Below are 27,893 nucleotides of genomic sequence, written 5' to 3'. Positions count from 1 at the left end.
TCGAAACAAAAAAAATTTAAAACAAACCAACAAAGATTAGTTATTTGGTTACCACTCTACACTGTTTAAGTGTGACCGTTTTTTTAGTCAACTTCACTAAAACAAATAAAATTAATTTCTAAAGCAGATATAGCTGAGGCAAAAAATCATCTAAAATGTCCACTCATGCAGTGAAGATGGTATAAGTTTGTAAGATAAAATACTTTTAAATATATTATTGAGACTATGCTTTTATGATTTATATGCAGATATTAATAACATATAAACCTACTCTTTGGATAGCCTACTTTTATGTCTATGATGCTTAAGAAATAAAACACATTTCAGGTTTAAAAATCAATTAGCAAAAGTTTCATGAAATATGTTAAATCTGAGAAAACAAGCCAGTACTTGCACACAAGTAATAAGTTACTTAAGCACTGAATAAATGATTTCGCCTTAAGTAGTCATATAGCTTTGTTCTTTTTGTATTGAATAATTTGGCCACTAATACCTAGAATATAATAAAAGTAGAATTCTCTTTAAGCTTTGAAAATATTGTTTTAGATATATCAACTTTTCATAGTTTAGAAAAATAAACACTCTGGATTTGAAGTTAGGAACCACAAATTCCAGTCCTGATTCTGCAAATAAATGCTACAAGACTTTGACCAATGTACATAATCTTGTAGAATACTCATTTTCCTACTTATAAAGCCTAATGTTCTTTGTAGTTCTAATATTCTCAGTTAAGATGAACATTTTTACTTCATTTAGCACACAGTATTCTTTGGTATAAAATCTGAACAGAAATAAACACTAAGTCCACTGAATTAACTCTGCGTGGAACTCTAGCATATACCTATCCCATTCATAACTAAATGCCAAATATTTTTAAATCTTTATTTTGTTTTAGCTAATCCACAGTTTGATAATTTAAAAGCAAAAACATATAGCCTAAGAATAATCAGCTCTTATTAAGAAATTATTTATCATGAATTTGAAAAAATAAACTAGGGAACTTTGAAACAACTGTGTAACAGCTGTACAAGGGCACAGGCTCCACAAACAGGCTACAGGATTCAAATACAGTTCTATATAAAGTCTGTGACTTACAGGAGCCACATAGACAATTAGTTAGACTTAACCAAGTCTCCATTTCCTCAATAGTAAAATATGGGTAACAGTAACACCTACCTTCATCACGTTGTTGTGGGAGTAAACAATAAAGCACAAATGGTCAGCAGCAATTAGCACAGTCCAGCACTTGGCGCATAATGAATGCTGAATCAATGCTGTTATTGTTGCACCTAAAGGTAAGGTCTACATTTATACAGCTGACATTTATTGACTACCAAGTGTCATGCTAGGGACTAGAGAAAACAAGTAAATAAATGTATACAATCTGGGAACACTTCCTCTAGGACATGACAACTGAGTATTGAAAAGGAGAAATTATCCAAAGAAGGAAAAAAGAAAAGAAGATAAAATTCCATATACAAAGACCTAGAAATATCCCCAAGATGGCACATTAGAACTGTATGTAGTAATTCAGCATGATTATATCAGAGAATAGGAATATGAAGCAGACAGGAAACAAACTATGGAATATTATATGCCAAATAAGGATCTCACATTATATCTTCAAGGGAATCACCAGCCTCTCAAGAATTTTAGTTACAGTTAAATTTATACTTTTTTGAGACAGGGTCTTGCTCTGTTGCCCAGGCTAGAGTGCAGTGGTGTGATCATAGCTCACTCTAGGCATGACCTTCCAGGCTCAAGCAATCCTCCCCCTTCAGCCTCCTCAGTAGCTGGAATCACAGACATGCGACACCATACCTGGCCACTTTAAAAAATATCTTTTTATAGAGACAGGGTGTCTCCCTATGTTGCCCAGGCTGATCTTGAACTCCTGGGATCAAGCAATTCTTCCATCTTTGCCTCCTAATGTGCAGGGATTACAGGTGTGGGCCACCTGACCTGGTCTAAAGAATGGTTTGTAACCAGGTGTCCTCATCAGCATCACCTGTTAGTTTTTTTCGAACTATATACATCCAGATTTCCCTTTCAGAAATTATTGATGAGTAGTTCTGACATGTGACATGGGACCCTACAAGTTTACTCTGAAAAGTTCAAGAGAATTACTATCTTAGATAATCTGATAAATACTGTGTGGAACAGAGGAAACCTTAATTAAAGACAGAAGGCCAAGATTCTACGACAGAAATCCAGGTAAGAACTCATGAGGACAAAACAGTGGCAATAGTTAGATACTAAGAATTCTTTAAAAATACAATTGAGAAGACTTGTGGGGAACACAGAGAAATCGTGAATGATACTGAGACACCCACAAGGCTGAACAAATGCGGACAGTTTCAGTTTTGAAAGCACTGAGCTTGAAGTGTTCAAGAGACATATTGTGAGAAATAATAAAAAACGAGCTAATGAATATTCCTTCTTAGGACTCAGAAGAGAAATGTGAGCTGGAAATAAAAAATTGGGGATCATTACAAAATGAGTGTTTTTTCAAGTCGTGGAAATGAAAGAAAATGTCCAAGAGCAACTCACATCAGAAGTGGGCTGAGGAGAGATTATAGGGACACTGCTTTACACATATGACCAATAATACTAATTCCCATTTCTCAATGTTATTTATCTGGAACTCAAAATTCCTGCAACTCCACTGAAGAACCACTCTCCTCTCTTCCACTGAAGATATCACAGAAATATATGACTAATAATACTATTATAGGATGTATTAGTCCATTTTCACATTGCTATACAGAATGAACTGCAACTAGGTAATTTATAAAGAAAAGAAGTTTAATTGACTCACAGTTCAGCATGGCTGGAGAGGCCTCAGGAAACTTACAACCATGGCAGAAGGTGAAGGGGAAGCAAGGCATGTCTTCACAAGGTGGCAGGAGAGAGAACAGCATGGTGGAAACCACCCCTATGAGCCAGTCACCTTCCCTGAGGTCTCCCTTGACATATGGGGTTGCAATTTGAGATGAGATTTGGGTGGGGACACAGAGCCAAACCCTATCATTTGGGAGGGTCCCTCACCCCTCCCAAAGCTCATGTCCTTTTCACATTTCAAAACCAATCATGCCTTCCCAACAGTCCCCCAAAGTCTTAACTCATTGCAGCATTAACTCAAAAGTCCAAGTCCAAAGTCTCATCTGAGACAAGGTTAAGTCCCTTCCACCTATGAGCCTGTAAAATCAAAGCAAGTTAGTTGCTTCCAAGATACAATGGGGGTACAGGCATTGGGTAAATGCTTCCATTCCAAATAGGAGAAATGCACCAAAACAAAGGTGCCAGGGCCCCCATGCAGTTCTGAAACCCAGTCATTAAATTTTAAAGCTAAAAAATTTCCTTTGTCTCGATGTCTCACATCCAGGGCACACTGATGCAAGGGGTGGGGAGGCTCCCACAGCCTTGGGCAGCTTCTCCCCTGTGGCTCTGCAGGGTATAGCCGCTGCAGCTTTCATGGGTTGGCATTGAGTGTCTGTGGCTTTTCCAAGTGTGTGTTGCAAGCTTTCAGTGGATCTACCTTTCTGGGGTCTAGAGGACTGTGGCCCTCTTCTCGCAGTATCCCAGTGGAAAGTCTGTGTTGGGGCTCCAACCCTACATTTCTCTTCTGCACTACCCTAGCAGAGGTTCTCACCATGAGGGTTCTGCCCCTGCAACAGACTTCTGCCTGGACATCCAGGCATTTCCATACATCCTCTGAAATCTAGGTGGAGGTTCCCAAACATAACTCTTATCTTCTGCATACCTGCACACCCAACAACACGTAGAAGCTGCCAATGCTTGGGCTTGCACCCTCTGAAGCAATGACCCGAGCTGTACCTTGGCTTCTTTTAGCCATGGCTGGAGCTGAAGCAGCTGGGACACAGAGTACCCTGTCCTGAGGCTGCATAGAGCAGCAGACAGGGCCTATGAAACCATTTTTCCCTCCTAGGCCTCCAGGCTTGTGATCAGAGGGGCACTGTGAAGATCTCTGAAATGCCCTGGAGACATTTTCCTCATTGTCTTGGCTATTAACATTCACCACCTCATTACTCATACAAATTTGTGTAGCTGGGTTGAATTTCTCCCTAGAAAATGAGTTTTTCTTTTCTACCACATAGGCTGCAAATTTTCCAAACTTTATGCTCTGCTTCCCTTCTAAATAAAAGTTCCAATTTCAGAAAATCTCTTTGTGAATGCAATGACTAAACACTTACAGGATCAGCCAGGTCACATCTTGAATGTTTTGCTGCTTAGAAATTTCTTCTGCCAGATACCCAAATCATTTATCTCAAGTTTAAAGTTCTACAGATCTCTAGGGCAGGCCAAAATGCTGCCAGTCTCTTTGCTAAAGTATATAGTGACCTTTGCTCCAGTTCCCAATAAGTTCCTCATCTCCATCTGAGACCACCTCAGCCTGAACTTCATTGTCCATATCACTATCGGCATTTCGGTCAAAAGCATTCAACAAATCTCTAGGAAGTTCCAAACTTTCCCACATCTTCCTGTCTTCTTCTGAGCCCTCCAAACTGTTCCAGCGTCTGCCCATTACCCAGTTCCAAAGTCACTTCCACATTTTCAAGTTATCTTTATAGCACTGCCCTACTCCCAGTATCAATTGTCTATATTAGTGTATTTTCATACTGCTATAAAGAATGACCTGAGACTGGGTAACTTGTAAAGGAAAGAAGTTTGTTTTTTTTTTTTTGAGACGGAGTTTCGTTCTTGTTATCCAGGCTGGAGTGCAATGGCGTGATCTCGGCTCACTGCAGCCTCCGCCTCCTGAGTTCAGGCAATTCTCCTGCCTCAGCCTCCTGAGTAGCTGGGATTACAGGCACGCGCCACCATGCCCAGCTAATTTTTTGTATTTTTAGTAGAGACGGGGGTTTCACCATGTTGACCAGGATGGTCTCGATCTCTTGACCTCATGATCCACCCGCCTCGGCCTCCCATAGTGCTGGGATTACAGGCTTGAGCCACTGCGCCCGGCCAGGAAAGAAGTTTAATTGACTCAAGCCCAAGCATTGGTGGCTTCCATGTGTTGCTGGGCCTCTCAGCATGGCTGAAGAGGCCTCAGGGAACTTACAACATGGCAGAAAAGGAAGGGAAAGCATGTCTTCAAAAGGTAGCAGCAGATAAAGAGCAAGCACAGGGGAAACTGCCACTTTTAAACCATTAGATCTCAGGAGAACTCTCTCACTACTATGAGAACAGCATGGGGAACCCTGCCCCAATGAGCCAATCACCTCCCACCAGGTCCCTTCCTCAACACATGGGGATTACCATTTGAGATGAGATTTGGGTGGGGACACAGAGACAAATCATATCATAGGGATCAACTCTATCTTATTTAAAGACAATGAGTAATCATTCATAACTTGGTACTTTTTAATTTTTTTATTTCTAAAAACATAGGATACACGTGCAGAACATACAGGTTTGTTACATAGGTATACATATGCCATGGTAGTTTGCTGCACCTATTGACCCATTCTCTAAGTTCCCTCCCCTCGCTCACCACCCCCCAACAGACCCTGGTGTGTGTTGTTCCTCTCTCTGTGTCCATGTCATAAAATCAATTACCTGAGATGCAGATTTAAGGGACGGGTAGAGGAAGGGGAAACCACAAGGGAGAATGAGAAAGTTTAACTAAAAACTTGAGAGAAAAAAATAGGACTGTCTCCAAAAATCAAAGAAATAAGTTTCAAGAAAGAAGGACTAACTGCTGCAGTTAGACAGCTAGAGAAACTGTTTGAGGAAACAGTAATAATAAATGAAGCATAGCTATAACACACATACTACATATACATTACTTATACAAGTATTACATTATACTATCTCCTCCCACAACCCCTTGGGCTGGAAAGTTCTGTGGACCAGAAGGCTAAGACCAAAACAGAAAAAGCCAACTGGAACAAGAAAGTAGTTGTAAAAATGGCATGAAGGAGGCAGGAAAAGGCAGGGAACAGAAAAAATAAAGTGACTGTAAATAATTTATTGCTAGATCTAAAATGTCCATTTTGATTTTTACTCTATTTAGCTTTGATCTTAAAGCTTTTGTTTAAAAATTCTCATTATAGGGGCCGGGCGCGGTGGCTCAAGTCTGTAATCCTAGCACTTTGGGAGGCTGAGGTGGGTGGATCATGAGGTCAAGAAATCGAGACCATCCTGGTCAACATGGTGAAACCCTGTCCCTACTAAAAATACAAAAAATTAGCTGGGCATGGTGGCATGTGCCTGTAATCCCAGCTACTCAGGAGGCTAAGGCAGGAGAATTGCCTGAACCCAGGAGGCAGAGGTTGCGGTGAGCAGAGATCGCGCCATTGCACTCCAGCCTGGGTAACAAGAGTGAAACTCTGTCTCAAAAAAAAAAAAATCTCATTATATTGGCATTGTAGCTGCAGAACATTTCTAACAACCATTTCAATTATTTTCAAGAGAAATTTTCAACTTAGGTCTGTATGTCTTTACTGAATATACACATGCAAAAGGTATGAGTGAAAAGCATACACATAACAAATTTCCTGCCATCATGACCTATGTAACTATGGGAGATTAAACAGCATACAAGTGTCTAGCCAATTCTACAAAACAGAATAAAACAAAAATATAGCAGAGCAGGGACAATTAATTTATCCAACAAACATTAGATGTTATGTATTAGGCAATGAGTAAGGCACTGGGGACACAAGACATGACAGGATAAGTTTTCAAAGAGCTTGCAGTTTAGTTGTGAGACAGGGTGATAAAAGGAAACCAACTAAGAAAATAGTTATGAGCTCTGTCAAATGAATAAAGAAGGAGAAAATCTAAATATAGAGATTACGGGAGAAGGAGGACACAGTGATCAGCAAATGCCTCCCAGAATAAGGGATCTTAAGCAAGCCCTGCCCCAAACCAAAGGAAAAGAAAGAACAGTTAGGAAAAGGCCTAAAGTGGGAAGAGTCTGGAACACAGAGAAGCTAAAAGAAGACCAACATATTGTGAGTGTACTAAAGGAAGAGAGTGAGCAGGAGGAGATCCGTGGAAAGGTAGTAGTTAAGAGTTGGACATGGAAAGCCTTCTGGGCACAATGAGTCTCGATTTCATTTCAATTGCAATGGAAAACCAATGGATTTTTAAGAATGGGAGTGTCTAAATTACATTTTTTAAACGTAGCTACCTGCTACACAACTTAGTTTCCAAACTACAATCGACACCAAGGGAATTCTAAAATCAAAATACACCTTATAATGTCATGACCACACTTCATCCCCCAATATACACATGACTACCCAAGTAGCTCCAAGTTTCAAGAGAAATTGCTTTTTTTTTTTTTTTTGAGATGGAGTTTCGCTCTTGGTACCCAGGCTGGAGTGCAATGGCGCGATCTCAGCTCACTGCAAACTCCGCCTCCCGGGTTCATGCAGTTCTTCTGCCTCAGCCTCCCCAGTAGCGGGGATTACAGGCACGCACCACCATGCCCAGCTAATTTTTTGTATTTTCAGTAGAGACGGGGTTTCACCATGTTGACCAGGATGGTCTCGATCTCTTGACCTCGTGATCCACCCACCTCGGCCTCCCAAAGTGCTGGGATTACAGGCTTGAGCCACTGTGCCTGGCCGAGAAATTGCTTTTAAAATAAATGTTAAAGGATCTAGAATTTAGGCCAGGAGCTGTGGCTCACCCCTGTAATCCCAGCACTTTGGGAGGCTGAGGGAGGTGGATCACCTGAGGTCAGGAGTTCGAGACCAGCCTGACCAACGTGGCAAAACCCTGTCTCTACTAAAAATACAAAAAAATTAGCCAGGCATGATGATATGCACCTGTAGTCCCAGCTACTTGGGAGGCTGACACAGGAGAATCTCTTGAACCTGGCAGGCAGAGGTTGCAGTGAGCCAAGATTGTGCCATGTGGGCAACAATAAACTCTGTCTCAAGAAAAAAAATATAGCTAGAGTATAATGAACTTGGGTATCAACTGCTGCATAATATCACACTGTCTTTTAGTTTTAAAAAAAATCAGTGAAAATATCAAATGGATAAAGCTGTTATTGATAATGGATACTTCCCTTCCTTGAACCCAATTTTGCAGAAAACAGTGGTAGAAGAGACAGATGAGTCAAATACAGTAAACTTTTCAAGAAATGAATGAGCAATAATAAAAAAGACAATCACAAGTGTAGAACAGACATGGGGAAACTGGAGCATCCATATATTTCTTTTTATTTTTTGAGACATGGCTCTGCTGCCCATGCTGGAATACAGTGGCACAATCTCAGCTCTCTTTAACCTCTGTCTCCTGGGTTCAAGTGATTCCCCTGCCTCAGCCTCCCCAGTAGTTGAAACTATAGGTGTGTGCCACCACGCCTAGCTAATTTTTGTATTTTTAGTAGAGATGAGGTTTCGCTTTGTTGGCCTGGTGAGTCTTGAACTTCTGACCTCACGTGATCTGCCGGCCTTGGACTCCCAAAGTGCTGGGATTACAGGCATGAGCCACCACGCCTGACCCATATACTTCTGATGGCAATATAAAAATGGTACCGCCACTTTAGGAGAGAGAGATTGGGCAATTCCTCAAAATGTTAAACACAAATTTGCAACAATTCCACTCCCAGGTATCTACCCAGGAAACATGTTCATACAAAGTCTTACACGCAAATGTCCATAGCAGCATTCAAAAGTGAAAACAACCCAAATGTCCGTCAAAAGAGTTCGGATAAACAAAATGTGCTGTGTCTTTACAATGAAATATTATTCAGCTACATACATCATTAATGATCTTTACCAAAAAGTCCCATTTTATTTTGTACAAATGATACACTCAAGTTGGTTAAACAGAAGACGTTTCTGTTTTTACTAAGCAAGGTAAAATGAGTAGTATGGAATTTCCTATCTAGTGGGGTGACAGAGTATATTAAAAAAACAGTATCAGTTCCACACAGTATTAACAACAAAAAGAGACAGATGTTGGCATTTGTAACAGATGCCCAAGAAAAACACTGCCAAAGTCAAGACAGCTAAGAATTTCTGTCTGCTGTTTCACAGGGAAATAATGAAATGTGATGGTGATATGGCATATGCTTGGTTGCATCCACGATAACAACCACCACCAAGGCCTCGACTGGACAACTCCAAAATGCCACTTCATCATCTTCCTTTTCTATTTCTGTTATCATTTGCATTACCAATCTTTCTTCTCAACAAAGACAACATTTTCAGGTCCTAAGTGTTCCTCATTTCCAGTATTTTTTTTTTTAATGCTTTTCTTTTCTTTCTTTTTTTTTTTGAGATGGAGTTTCGCTCTTGTTACCCAGGCTGGAGTGCAATGGCGCCATCTCGGCTCACCGCAACCTCCGCCTCCTGGGTTCAGGCAATTCTCCTGCCTCAGCCTCCTGAGTAGCTGGGATTACAGACACGCGCCACCATGCCCAGCTTATTTTTTGTATTTTTAGTAGAGACGGGGTTTCACGATGTTGACCAGGATGGTCTCGATCTGTTGACCTCGTGATCCACCCGCCTCAGCCTCCCAAAGTGCTGGGATTACAGGCTTGAGCCACCGCGCCCGGCCAATACTTTTCTTTTCTTTTGAGAAAGTATCTCATTCTGTTGCCCAGGTAGAGTGGTAATCATGGCTCACTGCAGCCTTGACTTCCTGGGCTCAAGTGATTCTCCTGCCTCAGCCATCTGAGTACCTGGGACTCCAGGTGCGTGCCACCATGTTCAGCTAATTACGTATTGTTTTTGAGAGATGGACATCTCCCTATGTTGCTCAAGCTGGTCTCAAACCCCTGGGTTCAACAGATCTGTGCCTGCCTTGGCCTCTCAAAGTGCTGGGACTAGAAGCGTGGGCCACCATGCACAGTCTATGCTGTTCTTTTAAAAGAAAGACAGGGCCAGGCATGGTGGCTAATGCCTGTAATCCCAGCACTTTGCGAGGCCAAGGCAGGCAGATCACGAGGTCAAGAGATCGAGATCATCCTGGCCAACATGGTGAAGCCCCATCTCTATTAAAAATACAAAAATTAGCTAGGTGTGGTGGTGCATGCCTGTAATACCAGCTATTCGGGAGGCGGAGGCAGGAGAATCACTTGAACCCAGGGGGCAGAGGCTGCAGTGAGCCAAGACTGAACCATTGCACTCCAGCCCAGGTGACAGAGTGAGACTCTGCCTTAAAAAAAAAAAAAAAAGAGGAGAAATACATCCATCAAAGCAAATTATTTTATGTTTTCATGTACTAACCACCTGTAAAGACCAGCTTGTTTATTTAAGAGAGAGACAAAAGTGGTTATATGGGTCCTAGATGGTTTCTCTTATTTTGGCTACAAAGGAATTACTTAAAATGAACTAATATATAGCTGGTTACTTTTCAACACAAAACAGTTCATATTTCCATGATTCAAATGTATGGGTCCTATAAAAAATTTTTTTCGGCTTTTTCAATGTATCTTTTTGTTTGTGGCTTAGTCTTTCATTTAAATTTTCTCCCTTGTTTGAGAAACTTGTAGAGCCAGTTTTTCATGACATCACAATTTTATGTATTATTATTAACACAGTCTATGATTTCTGGCATTAGATCAAGGAAATCTGTCTAAAAATACATTTATCACAATTCACATGTGGATATGAACTAGATTTACAGACAAACATTTATACATCTTTGGTTTCATACAAGAATTTAATAACATTTTAGGGAAGAAAAGAAGATTTTCAGATGAACCAAAATCCAAAATTGTACAATTCATTTTCTACTCAATGTGCTGTTCTTTCCTTACAAATTTTTAGAAAAGTAATATGAAATTATCTAGAAGCTTAAAAAGTTTAATGCTTCTGTTTTCTTAAGGAAATTTCCACGAATTTGTAAAAAAAAAAAAAAAAAATTAGCCAAACTTTTAATAAAACCAGTAGTGTTTTATCCTGTTGTAACTGTACTATACTACTTATTTTAATTGTACTATACTATTAGAAGACTGACTTCAGGTACTAAAACTGGTAAAATATTTATAGATTGCCTTAAAACATCCTACCTATTGTAGTTATGTCAAAAAAAAAAGTAAGTATCTTTCAGAGTTCTCTCTCATACTATGGTTGAAGGGGATACATAACCAGAAATTTGCTTTGAAATGATACATGGGAGTAGGGACAGAAAGTATGTAGGGATATATATGAAAGAGGAACGACCATGTGCTAAAATTGTTGAAGCTGGGTAATGGATACACAGGGGTTCATTATACCTTTCTCTAAATTTGTTTGGTTTGAAATTTTCTATAAAAGTGTTGTTGTTGGCTGGATGTGGTGGCTCATGTTGAAAATCCCAGCACTTTGGGAGAGTCAGGCAGGAGGATCACTTGAAGCCAGAAGTTTGAGACCACCCTGGGAAAATAGCAAGACCCCATCTCTACAATAAACAAAAACAAAAATAAACCCCAATTTAGGCAGGCATGGTAATACATGCCTGTAGTCCTAGCTACTTGGGAGGCTGAGATAGGAGGATTGCTTGAGCCCAGGAGTTTGAGGTTACAGTGAGCCACTGCACTCTAGCCTGGATGACAGAGTAAGACCCTGTCTTTAAAAAAAATTTCTTTTTCTATGAGATGAAGTTTTGCTCTTGTTGCCCTGGCTGGAGTGCAACAGCGCAGTCTTGGCTCACTGTAACCTCCACCTCCCAGGTTCAAGCAATTCTCCTGCCTCAGCCTCCCAAGTAGCTGGGACTACAGGCATGCGCGAACACACCTGGCTAATTATGTATTTTTAGTAGAGATGGGGTTTCACCATGTTGGTCAGGCTGGGTCTTGAACTCCTGACCTGAGGTGATCCACCCACCTCAGCCTCTCAAAGTGCTGGGGGATTACAGGCGTGAGGCACCACACCCAGCCCCAATTTTTTTAACTTAAAAAAAAAATCGCCTGTAATCCCAAGCACTTTGGGAGACCGAGGCGGGTGAATCACGAGGTCAAGAGATCGAGACCATCCTGGTCAACATGGTGAAACCCCATCTCTACTAAAAATACAAAAAATTAGCTGGGCATGGTAGCGCGTGCCTGTAATCCCAGCTACTCAGGAGGCTGAGGCAGGAGAACTGCCTGAACCCAGGAGGTGGAGGTTGCAGTGAGCCGAGATCGCGCCATTGCACTCCAGTCTGGGTAACGAGCGAAACTCTGTCTCAAAAAAAAAAAAAAATCTAAAAAATTCTTCTTTATAATAGAGAAAATCAACTTTAGGGTGGCTAATTCTTGTTCTGCATTATTATTAATTCACAACAAGGGTTAATGTAAAGAAAGAAACTAATGAATTTCAGGAGTACATATTTTGAAACAAGTTACACACTAAAAAAGATTTTATGACATATTAAATATCAAAACACACAAGTTTACTGTCTGTTAAGTGCCAACAGCAAACATACTGTGAAGTATGCTTGATATATATGGGGACGATGCTAACATGACCTTAAAAGGTAGCACAGTAGATCAAAGTTAATTAGCTGGTATACTAGATTAGCTTTTAAAAGCAAGTTTGGAATCTTCAACTCCTATGCCTTACTGAAACACAACTTATCAGTCTTAGAAACAATTCTAATCATTACCATACTAGAGGATCAGATTTCAGTCAAAATCTTGCTGTTTAAACAAAAGTAATACGAAGGTATTAACAAATAGCAAAAGACCATCTCTAGGTTTTGAGTTTCTTGAGGAGTTGGGGTTTTTGGCATAGGCACAGTTCTACTTAATTCCCATCCTTCCAAATGGTTCACACTTTTACTTCGGCATCATTCCACCAGTCCCTTGTGGCTCTGGCCAAATCAAACTCTGACTTGAAGCAGTTTAATGTGTTTAAGTGAGGACAGTACCAGCTGCTTTACTGGCATAATGTTCATCTTGCAGTTTTGCTCAACATGAGAAATGATTTAAAATGTTAAGCCATCTAATTTAAGCAGATACAAGCAAAAGCATTTTAGCTTATCCACATATTTGTGTTTGCTTCACTGGATCAGACAAATCTGGTGTCAAGTTACTTAAAACAGGATCAGTGATCACATAGTAATGAGAATGATGGCGTTAGGCAATATGAAAATTTCATTATTTTATGTTTAGTTATACCCCATAGATCCCTACATGCCTAGCAACATAGGACAAGCTACATGGTCAGGATCACTAAAGAGCCTTTAACTTACAGAGGCCAAATTTAAGCTCTGAAATATTAGACAAGTAAAAGCAGAATATCTCTCATTAAACATATTCTTTATTAAATCAATATTTATTGAACACTTATTATATGCCAGGCAAGTGGGGGAAAACACAGCTGAACTTCTGTCAAAAAACACCCAAGCTAAAGGACAGAGACTACAATAAACAACAACAGAGAAGTATTTATATCAAGGATTGATAAATGTTATGAAGAAACCTTAAGCAGGGTTTGACAGTGATGGCAGTGCATGCCATTCTATTGAGGGTACTAAGGAGAGGCCACTGAACAACATGAGGGAGGAAGTCATGCAGACTAGCTCAGGGAAAAGTGGTCCTGGCAGAGGAAACAGCCCAAAGACCCTAAGATAAGAGCATTCCTAACACCATTCAAGGAGCAGTGAAAAAACAGTGTTTCATTCAAAGATAAAAAAAGAGAAGGCAGAGTGCACTGGCTCACACCTGTAATCCCAGCACTTTGGGAGGCTGAGGTGGGTAGATCACCTGAAGTCAGGAGTTCAAGACCATCCTGGCCAACATGGTGAAACCCTGTCTCAACTAAAAACACAAAAAAATTAGCTGGGCATTGTGGCAGGTGCCTGTAATCCCAGCTACTTCCAGAGGCTGAGGCAGGAGAAACATTTGAACCTGGGAGGCAGAGGTTGCAGTGAGCCGAAATCAAGCCATTGCACTCCAGCCTGGGCAACAAGAGCAAAGCTCTGTCTAAAAAAAGAGACTATCATTCTGCACACTCACACAAAAAAAGTAAAATGAGTGGATATGTTGAAACCAGGCCCACATCCTCTCATTTATCTCTTCATATTATACAACATCTTTACACATATTCATATTCCCTGCTAGCACATTGCTTAAGAAATGCTTACTATTGGCTGGTTGTGGTGGCTCACACCTGTAATCCCAGCATTTTGGGAGGCCAAGGTGCCTTCATTTTATACAACATCTTTACACATGTTCATATTCACTGCTAGCACATTGCTTAAGAAACGCTTACTATTGGCTGGTTGTGGTGGCTCACGCCTGTAATCCCAGCATTTTGGGAGGCCAAGGTGGGTGGATCACGAGATCAGGAGTTCAAGACCAGCCTGGCCAACATGATGAAATCCTGTCTCTACTAAAAATACAAAAATTAGGCCGGGCGCAGTGGCTCACGCCTGTAATCCCAGCACTTTGGGAGGCCGAGGTGGGTGGATCACGAGGGTCAAGAGATCAAGACTATCCTGGTCAACAAGGTGAAACCCCGTCTCCACTAAAAATACAAAAATTAGCTGGGCATGGTGGCGTGTGCCTGTAATCCCCGCTACTTGGGAGGCTGAGGCAGGAGAACTGCTTGAACCCAGAAGGCGGAGGTTGCGGTGAGCCGAGATCGTGCCATTGCACTCCAGTCTGGGTAGCAAGGGCGAAACTCCATCTAAAAAAAAAAAAAATTAGCCGAGTGTGGTGGCACGCACCTGTAATCCCATCTACTCAGGAGGTTGACCAGGAGAACTGCTTGAACCCAGGAAGTGGAGATTGCAATGAGCTGAGATCATACCACTTCAGCCTGGGCGACATAGCAAGATTTTGTCCCCCAAAAAAGAAAAGAAATGCTTACTATTGCCTTGACTGTGGAAAGGCATAGACTGGAGAGCCCTGGCTAGACTGGCCTGAATCAATGTAAGGAAATGGTGTTAGTAGCAGCCTAATGACAGAAAGTCACCTAGCATGTGGCTGAAATTAAAACACCAGAAGCAGCTACAGGGATAAATGTTAAGCAAATAAATAAGATTTCCTGTAAGCAAGTTAACCCAAGGAGCAGGTAAATTTTTTTTTTTTTTTTTTTTTTTAACAAAACTTGTAGTATCATTTGAACTAGGGGCAAAAGAAACTTACTGGGGCAGGTGTGGTGGCTCATGCCTGTAATCCCAGCCCTTTGGGAGGCCAAGGCGGGTGGATCACTTGAGGTCAGGCATTCCAGACCAATCTGGCCAACACATTGAAACACCTATTTATTTTAAAATAATAGAGTATTTTAAAAACTCTATTAAAAATACAAAAATTAGCTGGGTGTGATGGTGGGCATCTGTAATCCCAGCTACTCAGGAGGCTGAGCCAGAATGATTGCTTGAACCCAGGGGTGGAAGTTGCGGTTGCAGTGAGCTGAGATCGCACCACTGCCCTCCAGCCTGGGCGACAGAACACGACTCTGCTTCTAAATAAATAAATACCTTACTAAAGCACCGTTTCCCAATGTAACAATTTTTTCTTCCAATTTCAAAAGTTAGCACTTTCAAGTCATCATTCAAATATTTCAATGAGCCTGCCCAGTCCACCTTGTTTGTAAATCTGCAACGCCTCCCTCATCTACATCCCATTCTTCCTTATTCTGCTTTTCTTTTTCTAGTATCACCTCCCAACATACTAGATAATATACAGTTATGTTCATTTTTTAATCAGCTGTTTCACCTCATTTCCCTCAGGATCTTGGTTTTGCTCTCCTGTATCCCAAGCCCCCAGAACAGTGTCTAGAATATAAGAGGTGCTTCAGTTAAAATTTCTGCTACTCATACCCTATGGCAAACTACTCAATCTGGTATCCATGTCCCCAAGTTTTCTCCAAAAACTTTTAGCAACAGTATGCTCAGGGAAAATGATAACCATTTTTTAAATCTCCCGGCACAAATGTTAAATCCCAAATGGCTAACATCCTTCTTCAAAGTATTCTATCACTAACCCTCTTTCATACTTCATTTGCCAATTCTATTTAATCCTACACCCTCAACTTCCCAAAAGGATTTTTCCCTGAAAGCTTGTGATTAATAGCACAATCTCTGAAGTTACACCACCTGTGTTCAAATCCTGCCTCTGCCACTTACTAGCAGTGATGTTGGACAAGTAAAATTTATCTCTGCTTGAGTTTCCTTATCTATAAAATGGTCTAACAATGGTACCTGTATCCTGGAGTTCCTGTGAGAAGTTAAATAACACTATAAAATTAGTAGGCCAGTGCTCAGCACATAGTAGGCATGTAACAGACATTATCACCAACAACAGCAAAGGCTCAGTTCTCAGCCCTTCATTCTTCATCCGCAAAGACCTTAATCTCTGAGATTCCTATTGTCTCTGTACAAATGTCCAGTCAGACTCCTGAACTCACCTCTCTGGTCTTGTCAGCTAAGGACAAATACTTTGGAGAAAACAGAAGTGCTGGAACAAAGGAAATATGGTGGGACTTTAGATTTGGTGGTCAAGGAAGGCTTTTGTGAAGAGATGACATTAAAGCAGAGATAAGAATGTCAAGAAGCCAACACTGACAAGACCTAGGTCAGTGGTTGTTAAAATCTCCTCGCTGGAAAAGCAGCATAAGAATCACCTAGGAACTTGTTAGGAATGCAAAATCTTGAGCTCCACTCAAGTCCTATAGATTCAGAAACTCTGGAGTTGCGCCCAGAAACCTGTGTTTCAACAAGCCCTCTGGGTGGTTCTGAAGTACCACTGAGCTACAGGAAGATCCTACCAGGGAAGGGAACTGCCAGGCTTGTTCTTGCCTTAGGACATTTGCACTTGCTGCTTCCTCAGATCTCAGGGAAAATTCCTCTAGGAGAAAATTTTCTTAATTATATGCTTGCCTGATTCCCTTACCTAAGAATGTAAACTCCATAAGAACAGAGATTTTGTATTTTTTTTTGTTGTTATTTTTTGAGACAGGTCTCACTCCGTTTGTCCATGCTGGAGTGCAGTGGTGCAATCATGGCTGACTACAGCCTCCAGCTCCCAGGTGCAGGGGATCCTCCCACCTCATCCTCCTGAGTAGCTGGGACCACAGGCGCATGCCACCATGCCAGGCTAATTTTTGTATTTTTGTGGAGACAGGGTTTCACCATGTTACCCTGGCTGGTCTCAAACTCTTATGCTCAAGTGATCAGCCCATCTCGGCATCCCAAAGTGCTGGGATCATGGGCACAAGCCATCACACCTGGTTGTCCCCTATCCTTTATAGAGTGTAGAGACTAAACTCCATGATCTGTCTTCAGAAGCCCTCTAAAATATAGTACCAATGCTCTATGGTATAGTGTTACTCCGGTGAGCTCCCCAGTGAACCATACCTTGTGTAGTTTCCCTCCCATGATGATTCTGCACTGGACCAGGAACTGCTTTGACCAACAGACTGGCAGAAGTGATGCTGTGCCAGCTCAAGGCCCAGTCCTTAACTGGCCTAGCATTTCTTCCCTCTTTGAACACTTGTTCTTAGAAGTTCTTTCTTTGTACTAATCCCTTATTCCACTATGCAGCATTAGCAATAATTCAGGTCAGTTTCTATGAAATCTACCTGACAAATGCTACCATGATCCCCTCAAACTCAATATAATTTTTCCCACTAAGTCCCTGAAGTTTTTTTGTACCTCTCAAAAAGGAATAGTCTAACAGGTATTAAGAGCATAGTTATTTCATTCATTTATTTAATGTTTAATGGCACAATGCATCAGACATTGTTCTAAGTGCTGACAATAAAGTTAATAATCTATACGCTATTCTATATGCTAGACATCAATCTAAATACTTTTCTAGGTTTTCTCAGTCTTCAAGAATTCTAAAAGCATCTTCATTTTACATAAGGAAACTGAGGCAAAGAGAGGTTAAAAAACTTGTCAAAGATCATACTGCAAGTGGTGGAGTCAAAATACAAACCCAAACATTCTGACTCCAGAGCTTATGCTATCAAGTACTATTCTAACCTACCTTGTACAGATGTGAACAAGACGAAGAGCCCTGTTCTTATGGAACATGCATTCCATCTGTGATGGTCAGTGGTATGGGGAAAGACTGGTAATAGATGACATATGTAAATCAATAAAATTACTCCAGAGAGTGAGAATGCTCTGAAGTAAAACTGTGATGTGTTAGTGATGTGCAGTTACTTTAGACTGGGTAGTCAGAGAAGGCCTTTCTGAGAAGGTAATGTGGGAAAAGACCTAACTATCAGCAAAAGCAGAGGGGCAAAGCAAAGACCTGGAAAGAAAACTTCAGGTAAAGAGAATAGCCAGTGAAGACAACACAAATAATCTTAGCATGTTTCAGGAACAGAAGTAAAACCAGTATGGCTGAAAGATGGTGGTAGGAGAAGAATGAAATGAGGTTGGAGAAATTAGCTGAGGCTTATATCATGCAGGGCTTTGTAGGCCATGTTAAGTCATTGGATTTCTTTTTTCTTTTTGAGACGGAGTCGTACTCTGTCACGCAGGCTGGAGTGCAGGGTGCCATCTTAGCTCACGGCAACCTCCGCCTCCTAGGTTCAAGCTATTCTCCTGCCTCAGCCTCCTGAGTAGCTGGGACTACAGGCACCCACTGCCACATCGGGCTGATTTTTGTGTTTTTAGTAGAGACAGAGTTTCGGCATGTTGGCCAGGCTGGTTTCAAACTCCTAGCCTCAAATGATCCACCTGCCTCAGCCTTCCAAAGTGCTGGGATTACAGGCATGAGCCACCGCACCCAGCCAAGTCATTGGATTTTACTGAGTAACAATGGAAGGTTCTAAGCAGGGTAATGACGTGACCTGACTTACATTTTTGAAAAGTTAATTCTGGCTGTTGCATACTTAATAAATTCTAGAATGCCTAAAAGGAAGCAAGGAAAATAACAGGAGGCAACTGCAATAGTCCATGCAGGAAATTATGGATATGGAGATTGAACCAACAGGATTTGCTAAGGGACTCTATATGGGAAGGAATGAAATGAATCATGAATGGCTCTAACCTTCTGGACACATACAGTGGAGTAAATGGTGATACTAATTACTGAGGTGGGGAAGATAGAAGAGACCTAGGTTGACAGAGTGACAATCATGCAGTGGATGTGTCTTTTTTTTTTTTTTTGAGAGGGAGTCTTGCCCTGTTGCCCAGGCTGGAGTGTGATGGCGCAATCTCAGCTCACTGCAACCTCCACCGCCCAGGTTCAAGTGATTTTTTGCTTCAGCCTCCCAAGTAGCTGGGATTACAGGCGCTCACCACCATGCCCAGCTAATTTTTTGTATCTTCAGTAGAAATGGGGTTTCACCATGTTGGCCAGGCTGGTCTTGAACTCCTGACCTCATGATCCACCCACCTTGGCCTGCCTTGGCCCGTCTTGTCTTCACAAAGTGCTGGGATTACAGGCGTGAGCCACTGTGCCAGGCCAGATGTGTCATTTTGGAACTACCTATTCAATATTCAAATGGAAATATCAGATGCTAGATATGAATCCAGAGATATAAATTTGAAAGTCATCTCATATGGCAACTACACCTAGGATCAGTGGAAAGAGAAGAAAAAAGGACAGAAACTCAAGTTTCTGAGCACTTCAACATTTAGAAGACAAGCAGAGAGGAAGCAAGTACATTACCCTGTCACCCTTCCAGATCACAAGTTCTTTAAGAGGCAAGGCAGTGTTTTCTTCATTTTTGTGGCACCCTGCAGAAATTAGCTGGGAAACAGAAACTCCGAGATGGCCAGTACATTTTAATGAGTGAATGCATGCTTGTCACTTGATTTCTCAAGCTTTCACTGCAGAAATATAATAACTCAAGGAGATAAAGGCGACACTGCGTCACAATTGTAGCCACTCAAACATTTGTTTAATGAATGAAAGAAAACTGTGTTTTGGTAGACATATTTTAGTACTCATTGTTGCAGAGAACAGAGCAAGGAAAGGAAGAAACAAGTAGTAGCCTATATCCCCACACTGCTAACCAATGAAAATCACAAACTTACCCTTCATCTTGGTCCCAACTACAGGGTAGAAGGGGAATGGCACTAGAGGCTGCAACGGGAAGAAAGGGGCTTCTAATTCCCACACTGAAGCAGAGTTCTGGCTTTCATGATGTAAGTACGTATTAAGCACCAACTATATGCCATGGATTAAAGTAAATACTAAGTACTATAAACATAACAGCAAAACTGATAGGGTTCTGCACATAACCTCCATTCTGAGGAAGAAGATATGTATTACATAACAAACACATAAATATATATTTCTTTCTTTTTTTTTTGTTTTGAGACAAAGTTTCACTCTTGTTACGCAGGCTGGAGTGCAATGGCAGGATCTCGGCTCACTGCAACCTCCGCCTCCTGGATTCAAGCACTTCTCCTGCCTCAGCCTCCCGAGTAGCTGGGACTACCAGTAGCATGGCGCGCACCACCATGCCCAGCTAATTTTTGTATTTTTAGTAGAGACAGTGTTTCACCTTGTTGACTAGGATGGTCTTGATCTCTTGACCTTATGATCCCCCCACCTCGGCCTCCCAAAGTGCTGGGATTATAGGCGTGCGCCACCGCGCCAGGCCCGTAAATATATATTTCTTCTTTTTTTTTGAGACAGAGTCTCACACTATCACCAGGCTGGAGGGCAATGGCGCAATCTTGGCTCGCTGGAATCTCCGCCTCCCAGATGCAAGCGATTCTCCTGCCTCAGCCTCCCGAGTGGCTGTGATTACAGGCGTGCACCACCATGTTCAGCTAATTTTTGTATTTTTAGAAGAGACAGGGTTTCCCCATGTTGGCCAGAGTGGTCTCGATCTCTTGACCTTGTAATCTGCCTGCTTTGGCCTCCCAAAGTGCTGGGATTGCAGGCGTGAGCCACTGCACCTGGCCATAAATACATATTTCTAAGAATAAGAAAGTAAAATAAAATATTCTGTGAAAACATATACTGTTGCACAAAGCAACAAGGAGTGGGGGTTGAAAATACTGCAGGTCGCCGGGCGCGGTGGCTCAAGCCTGTAATCCCAGCACTTTGGGAGACCGAGGCGGGTGGATCACGAGACCAAGAGATCGAGACCATCCAGGTCAACATGATGAAACCCCGTCTCTACTAAAGATACAAAAAATTAGCTGGGCATGGTGGCGCGTACCTGTAATCCCAGCTACTCAGGAGGCTGAGGCAGGAGAATTGCCTGAACCCAGGAGGCGGAGGTTGCGGTGAGCCGAGATGGCGCCATTGCACTTCAGCCTGGGAAACAAGAGCGAAACCCCGCCTCAAAAAAAAAAAAAAAAAATACTGCAGGTTTCTCACATGAGATACCTTAACAAGTCAGGCTGGGAGGTGGGGATAGGGTGAGAGTTATCTAGATGAAGGTAAGACCATGTAGGAAGGAATTTAGAATAATCCAAAGAATTTAATATGGGCCAGTGCTAGGCATGGTGGCTCATGCCTGGGAGGCCAAGGCAGGAAGACTGCTTGAGGCCAGGAGTTCAGGACCAGCCTGGTCAGCATAGCCCCACCTCTACAAAAAATTTAAAAAGTAGCCAGGTGTGGTGGCACATGTCTGTAGCCCCAGCTACTTGGGAGGATCACTTGAGTCCAGTAGGTTGAGGCTGCAGTAAGCTATGATCACACCACTGTACTCCACCCTGGGCAGCAGAGTTAGACCTGTCTCAAGAAAAAATAAAAAAGAAAATAAATTTAAAAAAATAGGTCAGTACCCAGCAATCCCATTACTGGGTATACACCCAAAGGATTATAAATCAATCTATTATAAGGACATGTGCACACGTATATTCACTGCGGCACTGTTTTTTTTTTTTTTTTTTTTTTTTTTTGAGACGGAGTTTCGCTCTTGTTACCCAGGCTGGAGTGCAATGGCGCAATCTTGGCTCACCGCAACCTCCGCCCCCTGGGTTCAGGCAATTCTCCTGCCTCAGCCTCCTGAGTAGCTGGGATTACAGGCACGCGCCACCATGCCCAGCTAATTTTTTGTAATTTTTAGTAGAGACGGGGTTTCACCATGTTGACCAGGATGGTCTCGATCTCTTGACCTCGTGATCCACCCGCCTCGGCCTCCCAAAGTGCTGGGATTACAGGCTTGAGCCACCGCGCCCGGCCGCGGCACTGTTTACAATAGCAAAGACTTGGAACCAACCCAAATGACCATCAAAGATAGACTGGATAAAGAAAATGTGGCACATATACACCATAGAATACTATGCAGGCATAAAAAAGGAAGACTTCAACATGGATGAATCTGGAAACCATCATTCTCAGCAAACACAAGAACAGAAAACCAGACACTACATGTTCTCACTCATAAGTGGCTGTTGAACAATGAGAACATATAGCCACAGAGAGGAGAATATCACACACTGGAGTCTGTTGGGGGTTGGGGGGCTAGGGGAGGGAAAGCAGGGGGTGGGGAGACTGGGGAGGGATAACATTAGGAGAAGTACCTAATGTAGGTGACAGGGGATGGAGGCAGCAAACCACCATGCCATGTGTATACCCATGTAACAATCCTGCAAGATCTGCACATGTACCCCAGAACTTAAAGTAAAATTTAAAAAATTAATTAATTTTAAAAAAATAGGTCAGGGCCGGGTACAGTGGCTCACGCCGGTAATCCCAGTACTTGGGAGGCCAAGGTGGGCGGATTACGAGGTCAAGAGATCAAGACCATCCTGGACAACATGGTAAAACTCTGTCTCTACTAAAGATACAAAAATTAGCCAGGTGTGGTGGCACGTGCCTATAGTACCAGCTACTCGGGAGGCTGAGGCTGAAGAATCGCTTGAACTCGGGAGGCAGTGGTTGCAGTGAGGTGAGATTGCGCCACTGAGCTCCAGCCTGGCAACAGAGCAAGACTCCGTCTCAGAAAGAAAAAAAATAGGTCAGTAAATGCAGAGCCATACAGGGCACCTACAGAGAGAGAGAGAGAGAGAGAGACAGAGAGAGAGAGAGAGAGAGAGAGAGAGAGAGAGAGAGAGAGAGAGAGAGAGTGTGTGTGTGTGTGTGTGTGTCAGGCTCTCACTCTGTTACTCAGGCGGAGTGCAGTGGCACCATCACAACTCACTGCAACCTCTACCTCCCAGGCTCAAGCCATACTCCCTCAGACTCCAGAGTAGCTGGGACCACAGGTGCACGCCACGATGCTCAGCTAATTTTTTAAATTTATTTATTTTTTGTAGAAATAGGGTTTCACCACATTGCCCAGGCTGGTCTCAAACTCCTGGGCTCAAGCAATCCTCCCACCTCAGCCTCCTAAAGTGCTGGGATTACAGGCTCGAGACACCACACCTGACCACATTACAGATTTTTTTAAAAACTTGACCCTGATACGTAGGAGTAGCTATGGAAAGGCTTTAGGCAAAGGACCAAGAGCAAACTGGTAGATCTGTTAAAAATCACTCAATGGTGTAAGAATGAATTGAAGGGAGGAAAGAAAAGGTCCAAGATGACTAAGTTAGGAAGCTACTGCTGTTGTCCAAGTAAAAAATTATGGTGGCTTGGATCAGCTGGAGCAGTGGATACAAAACAAGCAGAGTTTTAAGACATTAGATTCAAAAGCAGTTTCTGGCCTGGGCAACTAGGTGGACAGAAGAAGTATGACTTACTGAGATGGGCCTCACTAGGGAAGCAGAGGTGTGATGGGTGGGGAAAGCATATCGTTAAGTTCAAGTAAAAGGTCAAAGAGGTAGTTGGTTATGTGACCAGGTCCTTAGAAGAGTCAAATATGGGCAAATATGGGCAGCTCCACCAAGACAGTATTTAAAAGCACAGACATGGATGTGAATCCTAAGGAAAAAGCAAGGAATGAACAAGAAATTTTATCAGTCGAAAGCCCTGAGGAAACAGTAACTTGCAGAGATGAGAGAGATGAGGAGTAAACATCAGTGAAGAACAGGAAAAAGCAGTGGGCCAGGAAAGTAGGAGAAAGCCAGGAAAGTGCAGTGCTATGGAAGTGAAAAGGAATATATTTCAACTATGAAACGGTCATCAGTGACAAAGAACACTGAATTAAGGATAAAAACAATGCTTAAGTTTCCAGGCCTGCTCGCAGAAGCTCATTTCACATATAGGTGGATTACAGCATTCCACTATCTTACCATAAAGCAGTTCAGTACACTGGTTAACACCTAGGCTCCAGACCCATAATGCCCAGGTTTTAATCCCAGCTCCACTATTTACTAGCTATGTAGCTGTAGGTATAAATTACTTCATTTCTCTGTGCCTCAGTTTCCTCATCCATAAAAGGAAGCTAAAAAGAATGCCTACCTCAAAGGATTTTTATAATGAAGTTTTATAAATGAGTGTATGCATTTATGACTTCAAACAGCTAGCCCAAATTAGTTGCTCATGAGGTAATTGACAGCTACTATTACTTACAATATGGTTCCATGGGAAAAAACTTTCTGACTCTAAAAACGGAAGTTTGTCTGAAATAACCTTTCATTAACTTCAGATTGTTCTTACTCCTTACAAATTGGGATCTATAAGGCCTTTTTCCAAAAACCTTGAGGCAAACTCTAGATTTGTAATGTATCAAACAAATATCCATCATATAGAAACTGACCAATTTTAAAAGAGCTAATCATGGGGTGGGCGCGGTGGCTCACGCCTGTTATCCCAGCACTTTGGGAGGCCGAGGCGAGTGGATCACGAGGTCAGGAGATCGAGACCATCCTGGTCAACATGGTGAAACCCCGTCTCTATTAAAAAAAAATACAAAAAATTAGCTGGGCATGGTGGCGCGTGCCTGTAATCCCAGCTACTCGGGAGGCTGAGGCAGGAGAATTGCCTGAACCCTGGAGGCAGAGGTTGCGGTGAGCCAAGAACGCGCCATTGCACTACAGCCTGGGTAATGAGAGCGAAACTCCGTCTCAAAAAAAAAAAAAAAAAGAAAAAGAGCTAATCATTACTTAGGTTTTTCAGAAGAGTACTTATCATACTCTATACAACATACTGAAAAAAAAAAAAAGTATGCATTAGGAATTCTAAAAACTGGTGCCAAAAATTCTTTCAAGTTAGAAAGGCAAAAAACAAATGTAAACCTATTTAAATACAAAATATTTCCATTCTATTACTTTCTGGTGCACATTCAAATACAAACATATCAATTATCACCATAAAACAGCCTGGCTCTTGCTGCTGTGACCAAGATATAAGTATCAAGCACAGAACAGGGCAGTGGATCTGCAGGTTCCTGATGACCTTCTCATTTCCCAAGCCAAGCAAAGGTATTTAGAACAACCAAAACTGCACCCCAAAAAGTACCTCCAACTGCATGGTATTCAGCAAAGGACATGTTCACTTGGTTCCTAAAACTAACTGAAAACAGTACAAAAATGAAGTTTATATGGCCAGTCCTTATCCGTGCAATTTCTAAGTATCTAGCAAGTACTCTAAGAAATATTCAAAAACCTCTCTATATGTCCTATTTAAGGTAAAATGCTTGAGTTTCCCACTGTTTTTCAACTGTTAATACAGTAAAATTACCTAATAACTAACAGAGCTGTTGTATTAAAAAATGTATTGTTTCAAACTCATGAAAAACTGTTTATCATGTAACTTATGACTTATCCAGTCAACTTATGAAAATGATGTATTTCAAGACCAAGAATGCATAAAGTAGGATGTCAGATCCATGTTGGCAATAACTGAATGTCATTACCATCTGTCAGTTTCTGAATAGGTTACAGGAAACAAGGTGACAGACAGGCTAATTCTTTATGGATAAGTATCCGTATTACATCATCACAACTAGTACTCATTTGCACCTTCAGAAGAAACTGCCACAAAGGGGAACAAAAACATTCAACTGATACATGAATTATGAAAAAAGCTTTTTAAAATGTTATAAAAATATAAATAAGCTTCGGAAGTGTAGAATATTTAGACTTACAGGCATATTTCAGATTTGGTATTTTTGATATAACTGAAATCAAAGAGGAATATTTGAACAATTTGAGGAATAAAATGAGGTATAATTCATAAGTGTGTGCAACTCTGTACAGATGGCCTGATCCCAACACAAGATGTTAACAAAGCAGAGTCGGTGGGGGGAGGGGGGTAAAACTGCATTTTCTATGCTGTAATTTAGCTGATTTCCACCCCACCCCGCCCATTTTTTTAAAAAACAGAGGAGGGGAAGGGGGGGATAACATTTAAGATTCAATAACTACCAGTAAACAAAATAAATCTCCTTTAGATTATGTGTGCCAAATGAATCTACTTACTGTTTTCAAATGTATTTGGGAAGTCATTCCATGTTACTCTGATAAATAACATTTGGAAAATATGACAAGTAGATTTTAGTTTCTTGCCTCAGAAGTATCCTACTAAAAGAAGTAACGAGGTGGTATTTCAGTTTCATTTACCTAATAAAATATTTTTCAGTTAAAGGATAAAAAATGCGGCATAAATATCTATCATGCTGTTCAATGACGAGAAAGTAATTTTAATTTGTAAATTATCCTAGTCAATGCAAAAAGCTACTTGAAAAAGGATAGTCAAATTACCATCAAAAAGAAATAATGGGTGGAAGTGCCAAACGTCTTTCATAAAACTCCTTAAAATGGCATACTTGTATGTAATACAAAATAATGGCTATCTCTGAAAGGTTTCAGCATTTAATTACTTAGCTTCAAATTGGTACATCATATTATTTTTGCTAACTCCCGGATCTTTCAAACAAAGGACCTAAAATTTTCTAAGAAAGCTTATATCCCTATTCTTGAAGCAAATTTTTCTCATTCTTTCACAGTCATCCCAATGGACAATCTAAGACAAAGACCAGCTACTCTTCACACTTATTTCCTCAATCATGAACGTAGAACTTTCATCAAAACAAAGAAGATAACCTGGAACACAGTAATGTGTAAAGTTAAAAAAAAGTTCACTTCTGTTGTGAAAAATAATGAAGAAATCTAATGAGATCATAAAGTCACGAAGCTTCCTGTTGGTAGCTGAGGATGAAGTCATTAGCAACCCAGGATTCCCTGGTCCATGTAATCAAAAGCTGCACCTACCAGATTCTGTATTGTTCGGAAGAGGTGGCTTTAAAACAACCCGCTTACCAAACCTCCAAACAAGACCACGCCTTCCAGTTATCATTCAAATGGGACCGTTTCACCGTGTGGCACTACTACACATTTCCAGCGAGCTTAAATATCAAGCAGGAGTCAACATTTTAGATTCCCTTGGTCATGCTGCAGCAAAGATGAACTCTTGAACCCCGCGCCACCTAACGCACCCGGGCTTTAGAGGCCGAGATGGAGAAACATGCTTTGGTTCTCCAACCTTTATGGCCTTCACTACCCCCACCCCAACCCCCGCCCCATTTCTTCCCAACTCTCCGTCACCCCGAGGAACAGAAGGCAAAGAGAGATTCCTTACTTCCTGCTCTTAAGAGGGGAGGAAACCTAAGAACAACTTTGAACGCGTGGAAGAGAAATCGCCTAAATCTTGGCCACCAGCGCAAACATATGTCACCCGGTCCTAGAGCCGCGTTCGCGCCCTGCCGAGCCCCCTCTCCCGCCCCGCTCCCCGGGGATTCTCCCGTAGCCCAGCGCTCCCGGGTCCCCCAGTGTCTCCGGGACGCGGCTCCGAGCTTCTTCTCCCGCCTCCTCAACCCTCACAAGCCGGGGCCCCCAACACCGCATTGTCGACCACCCAGATTCTAATACAATGGATCGCCACTGCCCCAAACTCTCCGGCGCCCCCTTCGGACCCCCGGCGCCAGTCCTGGGTCTCCCTGATCCCGAGTTCAGCCACGAGCCCAAACTTCACCATGTGAGAGCCTAGGACCTGAGAGATGACGGAGCCCCACGACTCCCGCCCAGCTCTCCCTTCACCCGCCGTCCCCAGGCGCGAATCCTGCACCGGGCGCCCCCGCCCACCCACGACCACCCCGTAGGAGTCATCAGTCGCCTCTCCCGAGCTGGGCGAGGGCGAACGGAGGGCTCCCCGCCCGGCCCAGACCCCTGGGCGGCGCTGC

At 42.1% G+C, this 27,893-nt stretch overlaps 1 protein-coding gene across 5 annotated transcripts in view; it reads right to left on the bottom strand.

Annotated features, from left to right (window-relative positions):
• Nucleotides 1-27,893, bottom strand: part of QSER1 (glutamine and serine rich 1) — an 89,895-nt gene that overhangs the window by 61,425 nt on the left and 577 nt on the right. Inside the window, exon 1 of one of the 5 annotated variants that reach the window (XM_035262309.3) lies at nt 1,177-27,826. The exons of the other annotated variants lie outside the window; for them this stretch is intronic. The gene's annotated coding sequence lies outside the window, so the exon portion shown is untranslated. Of the gene's footprint in view, nt 1-1,176; nt 27,827-27,893 lie in introns of those variants that run through there. 5 annotated transcript variants of the gene reach the window in all.

This window comes from Callithrix jacchus, chromosome 10 (genome assembly GCF_049354715.1).
Source record: "Callithrix jacchus isolate 240 chromosome 10, calJac240_pri, whole genome shotgun sequence".
Classification (NCBI taxonomy): Eukaryota; Metazoa; Chordata; class Mammalia; order Primates; family Cebidae; genus Callithrix; species Callithrix jacchus.
This window is presented reverse-complemented; position numbering and strand designations above follow the sequence as displayed.